Below are 13,579 nucleotides of genomic sequence, written 5' to 3'. Positions count from 1 at the left end.
GCCTATTGTTAGTCACCAACAGCCCCCATTAACAGCTATTCACCCTCCTAGCCAAATTGCTATCAACTCCTTTGTCTGTCTGACTGTTCTTCTCTCTTTCTGGGCTCTAGCCCCACTTATCGTTTACTCCTCACCCCCTCCCCCCACCCTATCTTCTGCATATAAACGAACATTTTCCTAGCTACCATCAGTTCTGAGTAAGAGTCGCTGGACCCAAACGTTAACTCCGATTTTTCTTCACAGATACTGCTAGACTTGCTGAGCTTTTCCAGCAACTTCTGTTTTTGTTCCTGATTTACAGCATCTGCAGCTCTTTCAGTATTCGCATTCATATAGCACTTTTCATAACCTCACAATCTCTAAATGTGCACTTTGGCAATGAGATACTTCTGTAGAAGAGTCACTGCTGTAATATGAGACAGAGTTCTACACTGATCTGACTTTAGGATCAATTGTATGGATCCTATCTTTTGCTCAGGAAAAAGGAGTTGAAAGGTTAAGGATGGGAGATGCCTGCTCCAGCAGCACTGGAATGGAGGCCACTTCTTTCCCTTATTCTTTCATGAGATGTGAGAGGCATTGGCGAGCTTAGCATTTGTAGTCTATCCCTTCAATTGATAGCCTTTGAATGCAGTGATGGCTTCCAACTCTTCCGTACCAGAAGATTGGAGGGAGGCAAATGTTGTTCCTCTTTTCAAAAAAGGGAATAGGGAAATCCCTGGAAATTACAGACCAGTCAGTCCTACATCTGTGGTCAACAAGGTTTTGGAAAGAATACTGAGGGATAGGATTTATGACTATTTGGAAAAGCATTGCATGATTTAAGGAAGTCAGCATGGCTTTGTGAGGGGCAGGTCGTGCCTCACAAATCTTATTGAGTTCTTTGAGGAGATCACGAGACAGGTTGATGAGGGTCGAGCAGTGGATGTGGTGTACATGGACTTCAGCAAGGCATTCAATAAGGTTCCCCATGGCAGGCTCATTCATAAAGTCAGGAGGTATGGGATACAGGGTGATTTGCCTATCTGGATTCAGAATTGGTTGGCTGACAGGAGGCAGAGAGTGGTTGTAGATAGTAAGTATTCTGCCTGGAGGTCAGTGCTGAGTGGTGTCCCACAGGGCTCTGTTCTTGGGCCTCTGCTCTTTGTAGTTTTTATAAATGACTTGGATGAGGAGGTTGAGGGGTGGGTTAGTATGTTTGCTGATGACACAAAGGTTGGAGGTGCCATTGATAGCATCGAGGGCTATTGCAGGCTTCAGCGAGACATTGACAGAATGCAGAGCTGGGCTGAGAAATGGCAGATGGAGTTCAACCTGGATAAATGCGAAGTGATGCATTTTGGAAGGTCGAACTTAAATGCTGAATATAGGATTAAAGGCAGGATTCTCGGCAGTGTGGAGGAACAGCGGGATCTTGGTGTTCAAGTGCATAGCTCCCTCAAAGTTGCCACCCAGGTGGATAAGGTTGTTCAGAAAGCATATGGTGTTTTGGCTTTCATTAACAGGGAGATCGAGTTTAAGAGCCGCGAGGTTATGCTGCAGCTCTACAAAACCCTGGTGAGACCACACTTGGAATATTGTGTCCAGTTCTGGTCGCCCTATTATAGGAAAGATGTGGAGGCTTTGGAGAGGGTGCAAAGGAGGTTTATCATGATGCTGCCTGGACTGGAGGGCTTGTCTTATGAGAGGTTGACTGAGCTCGGACTTTTCTCTCTGGAGAGAAGGAGGAAGAGAGGTAACCTGATCGAGGTGTACACGGTAATGAGAGGCATGGATAGCGTCGATAGCCAGAGACTCTTCCCCAGGATTGACTGCCACGAGGGGTCATAGTTTTAAGGTGTTAGGAGGAAGGTATAGAGGAGACATCAGAGGGAGATTCTTCACCCAGACAGTTGTGAGCGCATGGAATAGTTTGCCAGTGGTAGTCGTGGAAGCGGAGTCATTAGTGACATTTAAGCGACTGCTGGACATGCGCACGGACGGCAGTGAATTGAGGGGAATGTAGGTTAGGTTATTTTAGTTTTGGATTAGGATTATTCCACGGCACAACATCGTGAGCCGAAGGGCCTGTACTGTGCTGTACTTTTTTATGTTCTATGTTCTGACAATCATCAACCACCTTGCTATGGGTCTGGAGTTACAGGTGGGTTAGACCAGGTAAGGATAGCAACAAATTTCCTTCTTTAAAAGGATAGTAGTAAACCAGATGGGTTTTTGTGACAATTGATGATAGTTGCCATGGTTACCAATACTGAGACTAGCTTTATATTTTTGGTCTTAAATTCCACCGATGCTGAGATGGGATTTAAATCCATGCTCTCAGAAAATTAACCTTGGCTTCTGGATTAATATTCTTGTGACATTAGCAAAATACTATCACTTCCTCATGCAACACAGGTTTAGGTGAAATGGGTGTTAGGTCTTTGCAAATAAGGCCTAACTGTTTTCTGAATTGCCTGCAGTCTGTATACAGTTATGTTTGGCAAACAACAACAAACTAATGGCCCTGAAAACAACTGAAATGTTCTGTGTTAAGCATTATGCTTACCTTGATGTGCAGCCTTGTGGAGCAGAATCTAATTTCTAGGCCGCAGTCTTTTAGTTGAGATATTTAGCTGAGGCCCCACCTCCTTTGCTTGGATGGACAAAAGAATCCCTTGGCACTTTTCTACAGAAGCTTAGCAGTCTCCCAGTCTTGTGACCAACATTCATCCTCCACTCACAATTTAATAATTCATCTGGCTGCTGCTTGAGGGCCCCTGCCGGCTGAAAATTGATTGCTGTTTTGCCCAGAAACCAGCCAGCAGTGAATGCACTTCAAAAGCAAACATGCAAAATATTTTGAGAATAATTGCAAGCTTATTCTTTGCCAAAATTACTGGAAAGGTACTAACTTGGTAATTGGTATCTAAGGCAGATGTCTGCCAGTTTAACAACCAGGAACAAAATGAGGACTTGAAATTAACCCAAGCTTAATCCATTCAAAATTTAAAGCAGAAAATGATGGAAACACTTAGCAGGTCAGGCAGCACATGTGAAGACAGAAAAGGAGATAATATTTCAAGTCAATGACTTTATGTCGATGTTTCAAAATTTTTAGTTTTTATTTCAGATTTCAAGCATTTGTAATGTTTTATTTTAATGTTCCTGTTGAACTGATGTCATAGTCATTTCTATTATTTCAAACTCAGACACCTGCAGTGTCAATCAATGATATACTATTACAATTGGACAGGACTGCAACGAAGAGAGTTCTATCAGGGTGACTCAATAGATTTTGTGAGAAAGACAGTGAAGTGTAAGGGCGCTCTCACTTGTTCGAAGCTGAAATACAGAACTGAAATTACTGTACAAGTAGGACTGACAGTATATAAATTATTGTGCGTTGAGAGTAAATTAATCAAATTTTAACAATAAAAGAATTATCATTACTGATCCAACACTGAAAGTATGGTTTTCTCCTGCAGATTGTAATCTATGTCACTGCATACAAGTAGATGATTGAGGCATTCAGGTAAGTATATGCAGTGACAATCTATATAGCATGAACTGAATAGCTATTCCTGTTCTCCTGTTCATATCTAGGCTTCAAAATAATTGATCTCCAAAAAGAGACACACAAAGCAAGTGGTGAAATTGGTTCCTTTATAGCAGTTGTACTTCCTTAAATTCCTACTCTATGCCATTTCATCCTTCCCCTGAGAGCCCTTTCACGCCACATCCATCTCACTTATTTCATCCTTCTCCTATCACCTCCTTCCCATTCCCTATCCATCACTTCCTATGCCACTACGTGAGAACAAGAGTAGGCCATTCAGTTCATCCAATCTGCTCTGCCACACAACTCATAGCTGATCACCCACCTCAACACCATTTTCCCGTTCTGTTACCAAATCTCTTGATATTATTAGGTTATATTCCATGGTTCTGGACTTACCAGCCAAGATGACCATACTGTCTATATCCAGACTGTCATGTCCTATAAGACCTTTGTAAATTTCAATGGAATTCCCTCTCATTCTTCAAAATTCCACAGGATATAGACTCGATTTTTCAATCTTCCTCTTCAGAAAATCGAATCTGGTGAACCTCCATTGCACTAAGGCAAGATATCCTTCCTTGGATAAGGAGACCAAAACTGCATGGGGCCTTTGCAGTTGAACAAGATGTCCTTACCTCTGCAATTAAATCCCTTTGCGATGAATGCCAACATACCATTTGTCTTTCTTGCTGACTATTACATCTGCATGCTAGCTTTTAAGAACGAGGATGCCCAGATACCCTTGGAACAACAATTCTCAAACTGTCACCATGTAAGAAATATTCTGTCTGCCTCCTTCTACTACAGTAGATAACTTCATGGTTATTTGCAATATGTTCTATTTGTCATGTTTTAATTCATTCACTTACCCTGTCCCAGTTATCTTGAAACCTCTTTGCACCCTCCTCATAACTTACATGACTATCTTCAGTGTGATCTCTCCCATGTAATCCCACATTCTCCCTTGTGGTTGTCAATCCCCATGCAGTCTGCCCCCGCATACTGTTCTTGCCCCATGGTAACACCATACCCTGGGCTATGCATTCACGCATACCTCCTCCACACATGCGGTATGTAGAATCTCTAACTCTACAGCAAGCCACATAAAGCTCTGCAAGTGTGAAACTATTGCATTGAACGTAAATTCCACACAAAACCCCATGGCACTGTCATATCTCAAAATGTAATTGAGTACAATGAATGGCGTCAGATTTTGAAAACTTGCAGTTGTAAAAATCACACTTAGAAACCTCTTCACTGAGACAAAACTTCTGGTCTCCATCAGACTCTGATGAAATTCCACAGTTCCTGCAGTAAGCTTAGCAATCAGCACCTTCCTTACAAGATTCTTAGTTGCATGAGAGAAAATGTTATAAACCTATTAATCCATTAATCCCCAGCAGTTTGCACTATTGCTGACTTCTCTAAAAGGTAAAACAATAGATTTCTAATGGCACTCACATTTCTTTTGAATGTCCCAAAACACCTCACATAGCATTAATTATCCAGAATGGTTCCGTGAGATAAAACAGCATTTTTTTTTCCATGCAATGAGAAGTGACATTCTACAAGAAAAAAGGGTTTTTACAAATTTCATTTAGCAACTACTTCTCAATCACAACAGCAAAGTGGAAGTTTGAATTCATTCACATGTACATATAAATTAGTTAAAACTTTCCAACGGATTAAAGATTTAACAGCACCTTAGGTTTGTTTAGTTCACCCCCATCAGTTGTGTGAACCTCTGATCTTTTACTTATAAATTGTGTCAGATACTACCTCCCTCACTAACACCTGAAGGAGGAGTAAGGCTTCTAAAGCGTGTGTTTTCAAATAAACCTGTTGAACCGTAAGCTGGTTTTAAGCTGGATTATCTTGGAACCGTAAGCTGGTGTTGTGTGATTTCTGATCTTAACAATTATCTGGATATGTTTTCTCTTCTCCAGGGCTCCCTCCTATCTGTCTCCATGGCTTTCTAACTGTCCAGAGTGCAGTGGAGATGTGTTCACTAAAATATTAATTTATAGTATTATCAGCTAGACATATATATTGAACTTTCCACTTTTCAAAACTATAAGGATATTGTCTACCAGCAACAATTAGCTGGATGAATAGAATCACTGAGTGTGCAATGTTTTCAGAGGGAGGTTTGTGGAATTAAACTGTATAGGTTTTGACCACAGACAGAGAGAGAACACATACAGGGGCAACCATCTTTAACTCTCTCTCTCTTTCTCTGAATCTTCTCTTATCAAAGTTTGTGAGTTGAAAACCCATTACAAGACTTTATTGCAGCAAGTTGCCAAGCAGTGCTTAACCCCCCATACCTCAGTTATAACAATGACCTTATTCTTCTCCTGGAACATGTTTCTCAGGGCCTTCCTCTTCTCTGTTGCCTTCTTCCTGTAGCTTTCTCCCTACTCAATGACCGTTTCCTTACCCATGGCCCTCTTTTTGCCCATGGCGCTCTTTCTAGCCTTTAATCCGTAAACTCCTTATGCTGGGGGAGTGGGTGACGGAGACAGATATCTTGCTGTGCCTACTTTGTATAATTCATAACACAGGTTTTCCACATAGTCAAATAACAATAACAGGAAGTCGAACAGATTAGCCACATATTATCGCCGAAAGTCTTCAATACTGTATTCTCTCCAGTCTTACTAACATTAAAACGAGAGAAGCAGAATGTTGATGCATACACTTTATCAGAAAGGAATTCTCACTGCATTACACAACATGTCAAAAATGTTTCAGTTTGTTGATAACACTGGCTGCAAATGATCATTTGAGGCAAAATATAAGAATTTTTATCACTCAGAAGACCATTAGACAAATGAATGTTTCCCAAGAAATGGCTATTGAGATACAGACTAACTTAACTTAAAAGGGAAGTAGATAAGTTTTTTTTTGAAATCGAGACATATACAAAGATACGGAGAAGCCTTATAATTTTAGCTGAGGACCTCCGGGGCTGTAATTTTTATGGTGCTGAATGGAGGAGTGTAGCAATTAACCACTTACCCAAGAATGGTGACATTATACCAATTAAACTTTTGTCATGTAGATCCGTTCTTTACTGTATGGAGAATAGTCCGTGTGTTGGTCTAAACGTCTTAAGCAGAGTTCATTTCATAATTGTTTAAGTTAGGACATGTTAAAAATGATCCCATTCCCAGCTCTCTTCTGCGAGGTGCTGTAACATTAGAGAGAAAATAATTTATTTGACATCACTCAGTAGAGGGCTAATGTTTTCTAGAGCCTAGTCTGGCCCAATTTGCTGTTGACATCAAACTAACAGGGAGATTGCTTCTGAGGCTGCATCTTGGGACATTTACGATGATGTGGAAATATTTTTAAATGGACAGGAGAAGAACATAGAACATAGAACAGTACAACACAGTACAGGCCCTTTGGCCCACGATGTTGTGCTGACATATTATCCTACTCTAAGGTCAAACTAACCTGTATACCCTTCATTTTACTGTCATCCATGTGCCTATCCAATGGTCGCTGAAATATCCCTAATGTATTTGACTCTCTTACCACTACCGGCAGCGCATTCCACATACCCACCACTCTGTATAAAGAACCTACCTCTGGCATCTCCTCTGTACCATCCTCCAATGACCTTAAAATTATGCCCCCTCGTGATAGTCATTTCCGTACTGGGAAAAAGTCTCTGACTATCCACTCATCATCTTGTACACCTCTATCAAGTCACTCTCATCCTTCCTTGCTCCAATGAGAAAAGCCCTAGCTCCATCAACCTTTCCTCGTAAAACCTGCCCTCCATTCCAGGCAGCATGCTGGTTAATCTCCTCTGCACCCTCTCTAAAGCTTCCACATCCTTCCTATAATGAGGTGACCAGAACTGAACACAATATTCCGAGCGTGGTCTAACCAGGGTTTTATAGAGCTGCAATAACAGACAATATTTATCACAGATAAGTGAAAAGAACGATAAAATACACATATAAGGTTGAAGAGGTGACTCTCACATTAATTCCGTAAATTGCTTTGAGTTTGCTAAGGATAAAGTTTAAATGGACACAGGGTTTTAATGGGCTCGGCATTGAGCGGTCATCAAACGGTTAGTTAGTCAATACAGCAAAACAGTAGAAAAATAGTCATAAAAGATGACAACCAGACTGTGTATTCTAGCAAAACCACACCCAGGTATTTTACCCAGTTTGGTTACTGAACACATTCATGCTTCAGATACAGTTCAGTGAAGCACTATAATGTCGATTCCTATGTCTTGACTTTTCCAGGTTTGGATGGCTCAGCCAGCAAGGCCAATCTACAAGAGGTCAATGTGAGATCTGTACTATACTCCAATATTATAGCACCATATTCTATCCAAAACCTGGTAGGGCATACAGTTCAAGAGCCTTAGACTACTAGACATTCATAGGACTACTTCATTACATAATCCTACAACTGGGAAGGGCGTTTGCAGCAACCACAAGCACAGAGACACAGAGAGAGAAAGTAATGTTACAAAGAGGGAAAATGAATGGTTTAGTGAATGCATGAATATATGGATGTGAGTTTGCTCGCTGAGCGGGAAGGTTAGTTTTCAGACGTTTCATCACCATTCTAGGTAACATCCTCTTGGCATCAGGGTAGCCCACAAACCCACCAACACACTAAAACAGCAGCTAATGAACTTAAAAGACCCCATACAGACAACAAATAAAACAAATGTCATCTACAAAATACCTTGCAAGAACTGTGACAAACGCTACATTGGACACACAGGCAGAAAGCTAGCCACCAGGATACATGAACATCAACTAGCCACAAAACGACATGACCCACTATCACTCGTATCCTTACATACAGATGAGGAAGGACACCACTTTGATTGGGACAACACATCCATCCTAGGACAAGCCAAACAGACAAGCACGAGAATTCCTAGAAGCATGGAATTCCAACCGGAACTCCATCAACAAACACATTGATTTGGAGCCAATCTACCATCCCCTGAGAAAAAGAACAGGAAATGACATCACCAACGCAGGAAATGACATCACCAACCCAAGGAAACCTAAACAGATAACTAGAAAGCAAGACATAACACCAGCGCTTCATCAGAGGCTGGCTGTTGATGTTACCTAGAATGGTGACTGATTGTCTGGGAACGAACCTTCCAGCTCAGTGAACCAGCTTACATCCGGAACAAAATAAAGACCCACTCTTTTGTGCACCGAGAAGAGGAGAGGGTGACTGTGTCGGATGTGGAAGGAAGACGTCGGGTAGGCTGTGCACCCTTGCAACCGGTGGATCTTAATGCTGGCTTCGGCCTAACGCTGGTTCAAGGGAGCAGCCAACCTGCAACGATGGCTGCGGCGAGTGCTTGTGCCCCGGATCAGGGGGTCCGGAACACCATCCGTATTTCCGTGAAGAATGTGGATGAAGGTGCACCTGTGTACCGCACCTTCTTCGTGAAGAGGGTCCTGTTGGACTGTTGTGGGTTCACTGCTGCAGACATTTACTGCCTGCAGGATTTCCCCGGAGGAGGTTTCTACAATGTAACGTTCAGGAGTGCCAAGCTTTGCGAGCGCTTCCTGGAGGTTTTCAAGGAGAAAGGAGGTGAGGGCCCCCTCTCTGTATTGGCAGCTGTCCCGCTGTTTGTGATGCCAGCACAGAGGAGCCGTATGGTGACTGTACACATGTACAACCCGCATGTGCCAGCAGTTGATGTCCTGACCTTCCTCGGAAGGTATGTGAAGGTGGAAGGGGACCTAACTGACATCATGGACCCCTTCGGGATCTGGACCAGTAAGAGGCAGGTCAAGGTGATGCTGAGGACGGGCGCGGACGGGAACATTGTACACCCACCATCCTGCTTTGCGATCGGCGGGAGCAAGGGCTACCTGACCTACGCAGGGCAACCTAAAGTCTGCCATGCCTGCGGTAGGTCAGGTCACGTGGCAGCCGACTGCAAAGCGCCCATCTGCAGGAACTGCAGGGAGGAGGGACACCTTGCAAAGGATTGCCCACAAGAAAAAAGCTGCAACCTTTGCGGGGAAGCGGGCCACCTCTATAGGGCATGCCCGCAGCGGGGGACCGCCTACGCCCAGGTCGCTGGCAGGGGCAATGCGGGGCAAGCCCCCCCCGGAGGAGAGGAAGGTACCAGGGCCCTGCAAGGACCCCCCCTAATGTGCAGGAGGGCCAGGTCGTGCAGGAGGGCCCAGTCCCGCAGGACGGACCCGAGGCCAGCAAAGCGCCCCTGAAGGCTCCGCTCCCCGCCGACGAGCCGGAGTCGATGGAAGAGGTGACAGGTGACCCAGGGGAGTGGACGACGGTCCGGAAAGCGAGGAGGAAGGAGCGCCGGCAGGCCCAGGCACCGCAACCATCAGGCATCTACTGGGGGGCTATAAGAGCTCCTCTGACGAAGGAGATTCGGAGGGGGCCCGCCCAAAGCAGAAGCTAAAGATCTCAAGGGAAAAGGAAAGCAGCACCCCGCTTCCAGGTGACAGGAGGCATCCTGAGGGTCCCTCCGACACCCAGCCACGCGCCGCTGTGGCCCTGGAGGGCCCCCTGGAACTTTCACGTGGGTAGGAGGAAACAGCGTGTTCCCAGCCTGACCCAGAGCCAAACTCTCCTGCCTCCGTACCCCCGACGGGGGGATGCCACCCGGAAGGCAGCACGGACGGTTTCCTGAGCCCGGAGAGCGTCCAGCAGTTAGCCCGGGCAATGGGCATGAAGGGACAGATGGAGGGGCTGGACCTTGGACTTGGGGAGGGTACTGCAGTCACTGCACACAATGGGGGTACGAGTTGCAAGCATTAACGTGCGCAGCGTCAAGTCCACCGCAAGATGTATGTCCACGTTGGCCTACCTGACCACCATCAAGGCGGACCTCCTGTTTCTGCAGGAGTCCGGGATACCGCACCTCAGCAGGTATGGGAAATGGTCCGGCGCCTGGACCTGTGGGTCTTCAATCTGGTTGGGGGGTAACGTCTGTCGGTCCTCGTGCCTTGCTATTTCACCATCTCTCAAGTTCAGGAGGTGGTGGTGGGACGCCTCCTAGTGGCTGACGTCACCTTCAGGAACGCTCCCGAGGCTGATCAACGTGTACGCCCCAGCGGTACGGAGTGAGCGGTTGGCCGTCCTGCAGCGGCTTCCACCCCTGCTGGCTACGTCCAGGCCGGTCATCCTAGGCGGAGACTTCAACTGCATCATCGATGCAGATGGAAGATCCGGTGTGGGGACAGCGGGTGGGCCGAGTCAACTGGACGTCACGTCCAGATTCCTGATGGGCACCGTGAAGGACGCCAAGCTGCTCGGCGTCTTCAGCACCCCTGCAGACGGAGCGCAGCAGAGATACACCTGGTCGTGGCCAGACGGGTCTATCTGCTCAAGGATAGACTTCCTGTTTGTGTCACGGGCGTTCTCTGTCAGGTCCACCGGTGTCGAGCCGATGTTCTTCTCTGACCACTGCCTCCTGCTGGCCAACTGTCACTTACAGGATGACCAGCAGGCCGGCAAGGGGACGTGGAAGCTCAACACGACTCTGTTGATCCCAGAGAACGTCGAGGAGCTTAAGAGGGTTGGAGAGCCATGAACTCCCTCTTTGAGTCTCCAGACGACTGGTGGGAGACAGTGAAGGAGAACATCAAGAGGTTCTTTCTGTTCAAGGGCGTTCGGAAGGCGAGAGAGAGGCGGGGAAAGCTATCAGACTCCAGAAAAGGATGCAGAACCTGCTCCTTCTGCAGTCGATGGAGGTCGATGACACGGAGGACCTCCGCGAGGTGAGGGGTGAGCAAGCATCGCTCTTCGCTGCGGAGGCCTCCAGGATAATCTTCCGGTCCAGGGCTCCGTGGAGCAGGACGAGATGTGCTCGCGTTTCTTCTTTCAGAAGGTGCACAAAGAGATTTCTGTGCTTAGCCGGCTGAAGGAGGACGACGGCTCGGTGACGTTGTTTCGGCCCGACATTTTGAGGATCAGCAGATCCTTCTATGCCGGACTGTACGACGCAAAGCCCACGGACAGCACGGCCTCCGAGTCGTTCCTGTCGTCTCTCATGGAGGTCTTAGACAACAGCACGAGGGAGTGGCTGGACCGGCCGATATCCCTAGATGAGCTGACCAGACCCCTCAAGTCCTTTGAGAGGAATAAGACTCCTGGGAATGACGGCTTACCGGTCGAGCTGTATCCCGCTCTGTGGGACCTGGTCAGCCAGGACCTGCTGGAGGTGTACGATAGTGCGCTTCGGGCAGGGGAAATGTGCAAGTCCATGAGGAAGGGCATCATCACCCTCATTTACAAAAGGAAGGGGGAGAAGGAAGAAATTAAGAATTGGCGTCCCATTTCATTATTGAACGTGGACTACAAAATCCTGGCCAAGGTCATAGCCAACCGGGTCATGTCTGTCCTGGAGTCGGTGATTCACCCTGACCAAACCTGTGCTGTGCTGGGCAGGAAGATCGCTCAGAGCCTCGCGCTCATCAGGGATACGATCGCCTACGTGCAGGACAGGAGCATGGACACCTGCCTCATCAGCCTGGACCAGAAGAAGGCCTTCGACAGGGTCTCTCATGCTTACATGAGGGACGTCCTCTCCAAATTGGGGTTCGAGGAGGGCATCCGCAATTGGATCCGGCTGCTCTACGCCAACATTGTTAGCGCAGTCTCGATCAACGGGTGGGATTCGGACAGTTTTCCCGTCAGATCTGGAGTCAGGCAGGGCTGCCCGCGCTCTCCTGCCTCGTTCGTGTGCTGTATGGAGCCCTTCGCCGCATCCATCAGGAAGGATGTGAGCCTGAAGGGTGTGGCTATCCCAGGCAGCGGAGGCCTTCAGGTCAAGACCTCCTTGTACATGGACGACATCGCTGTCTTCTGCACCGATCGTCGGTCTGTGAGTAGGCTGTTGAACATCTGCGGCCAGTTTGAACTGGCCTCGGGTGCCAAAGTCAATAGGGGTAAGAGCGAGGCCATGTTCTTTGGGAACTGGGACGACCGCCCCTTCATCCCCTTCACTGTCAGGACAGACTACCTGAGGTGCTGGGTGTTTGGTTCGATTGAGCTGGGGCGTGCACTAAGACTTGGGAGGAACGTATCACCAAACTGAAGCAGAAGCTGAGCAGGTGGATGCTCCGGTCCCTCTCCATCGCGGGTAAGAACCTGATTGTCAGGTGCGAGGGGCTTTCGGTACTGTTGTATGTGGCGCAGGCCTGGCCTATTCCTGGACCTGCGCCACTGCGGTCACCCGGGCCATCTTCCACTTCATTTGGGGGTCGAGGATGGACCATATCCGCAGGGATACCATGTACAAAGACCTGGAAAATGGGGGAAAGGGCGTACCGAATGCCTCCGTCGCCCTGACGGCTACCTTTGTGTGCGGCTGCATCAAGCTGTGCGTAGATCCTCAGTACGCAAACACCAAGTGTCACTACTTACTGAGGTTCTACCTGTCCCCGGTGTTGCGAAGGATGGGCCTGGCCTCGTTGCTGCAGAACACTCCAAGTAGTTGGACCGTCCCGTACCACCTGTCCTTCATGGAGAAATTTTTGAAAGGAAAGACCTTTGACCACAAGGCCGTCAGGCAGTGGTCAGCACGTAGTATCCTCGAGACCCTTCGGGAAAAGGAGAGGGTGGATCCCGTTGTGTGGTTCCCCACGCAGACTACCAAAGTCATTTGGCAGAATGCCTCATCGCCAGAACTTTCAAACAAGCACAAGGACATTGCTTGGCTGGCGGTGAGAGGGGCTCTGCCAGTGAGATCCTTTATGCATGCCCGGAATCTCTTCACCACCGCACGCTGCCCTCGAGGCGGCTGTGGGGGGGACGAGACTGTCTATCAACCCCTTTTGGAGTGTGCCTGTGCGCAGGAGGTCTGGAGGTGGATGCAATGGTATTTGTTGAGGTTTTCCCGAGCAGTTCTGTGACGCAGGACTCCGTGCTCTATGGGCTGTTTCCCGGGACGCACACCGAGACCAACATCAACTGCGCCTGGAGGCCCATCAATGCGGTGAAAGACGCTCTTTAGTCTGCCCGCAACTTGCTGGTCTTCCAGCTGAAAGAACT

At 47.4% G+C, this 13,579-nt stretch overlaps 1 protein-coding gene across 2 annotated transcripts in view; it reads right to left on the bottom strand.

Annotated features, from left to right (window-relative positions):
- jcada (junctional cadherin 5 associated a) overlaps positions 1-13,579 on the bottom strand; it is a 294,400-nt gene that overhangs the window by 214,653 nt on the left and 66,168 nt on the right. The window contains exon 3 of one of the 2 annotated variants that reach the window (XM_048560759.2): positions 6,563-6,734. The gene's annotated coding sequence lies outside the window, so the exon portion shown is untranslated. Of the gene's footprint in view, positions 1-2,548; positions 2,637-6,562; positions 6,735-13,579 lie in introns of those variants that run through there. The other variant, XM_048560776.2, reaches the window with a different exon arrangement.

This window comes from Stegostoma tigrinum, chromosome 2, assembly GCF_030684315.1.
Source record: "Stegostoma tigrinum isolate sSteTig4 chromosome 2, sSteTig4.hap1, whole genome shotgun sequence".
In the NCBI taxonomy this organism is placed as follows: Eukaryota; Metazoa; Chordata; class Chondrichthyes; order Orectolobiformes; family Stegostomatidae; genus Stegostoma; species Stegostoma tigrinum.
This window is presented reverse-complemented; position numbering and strand designations above follow the sequence as displayed.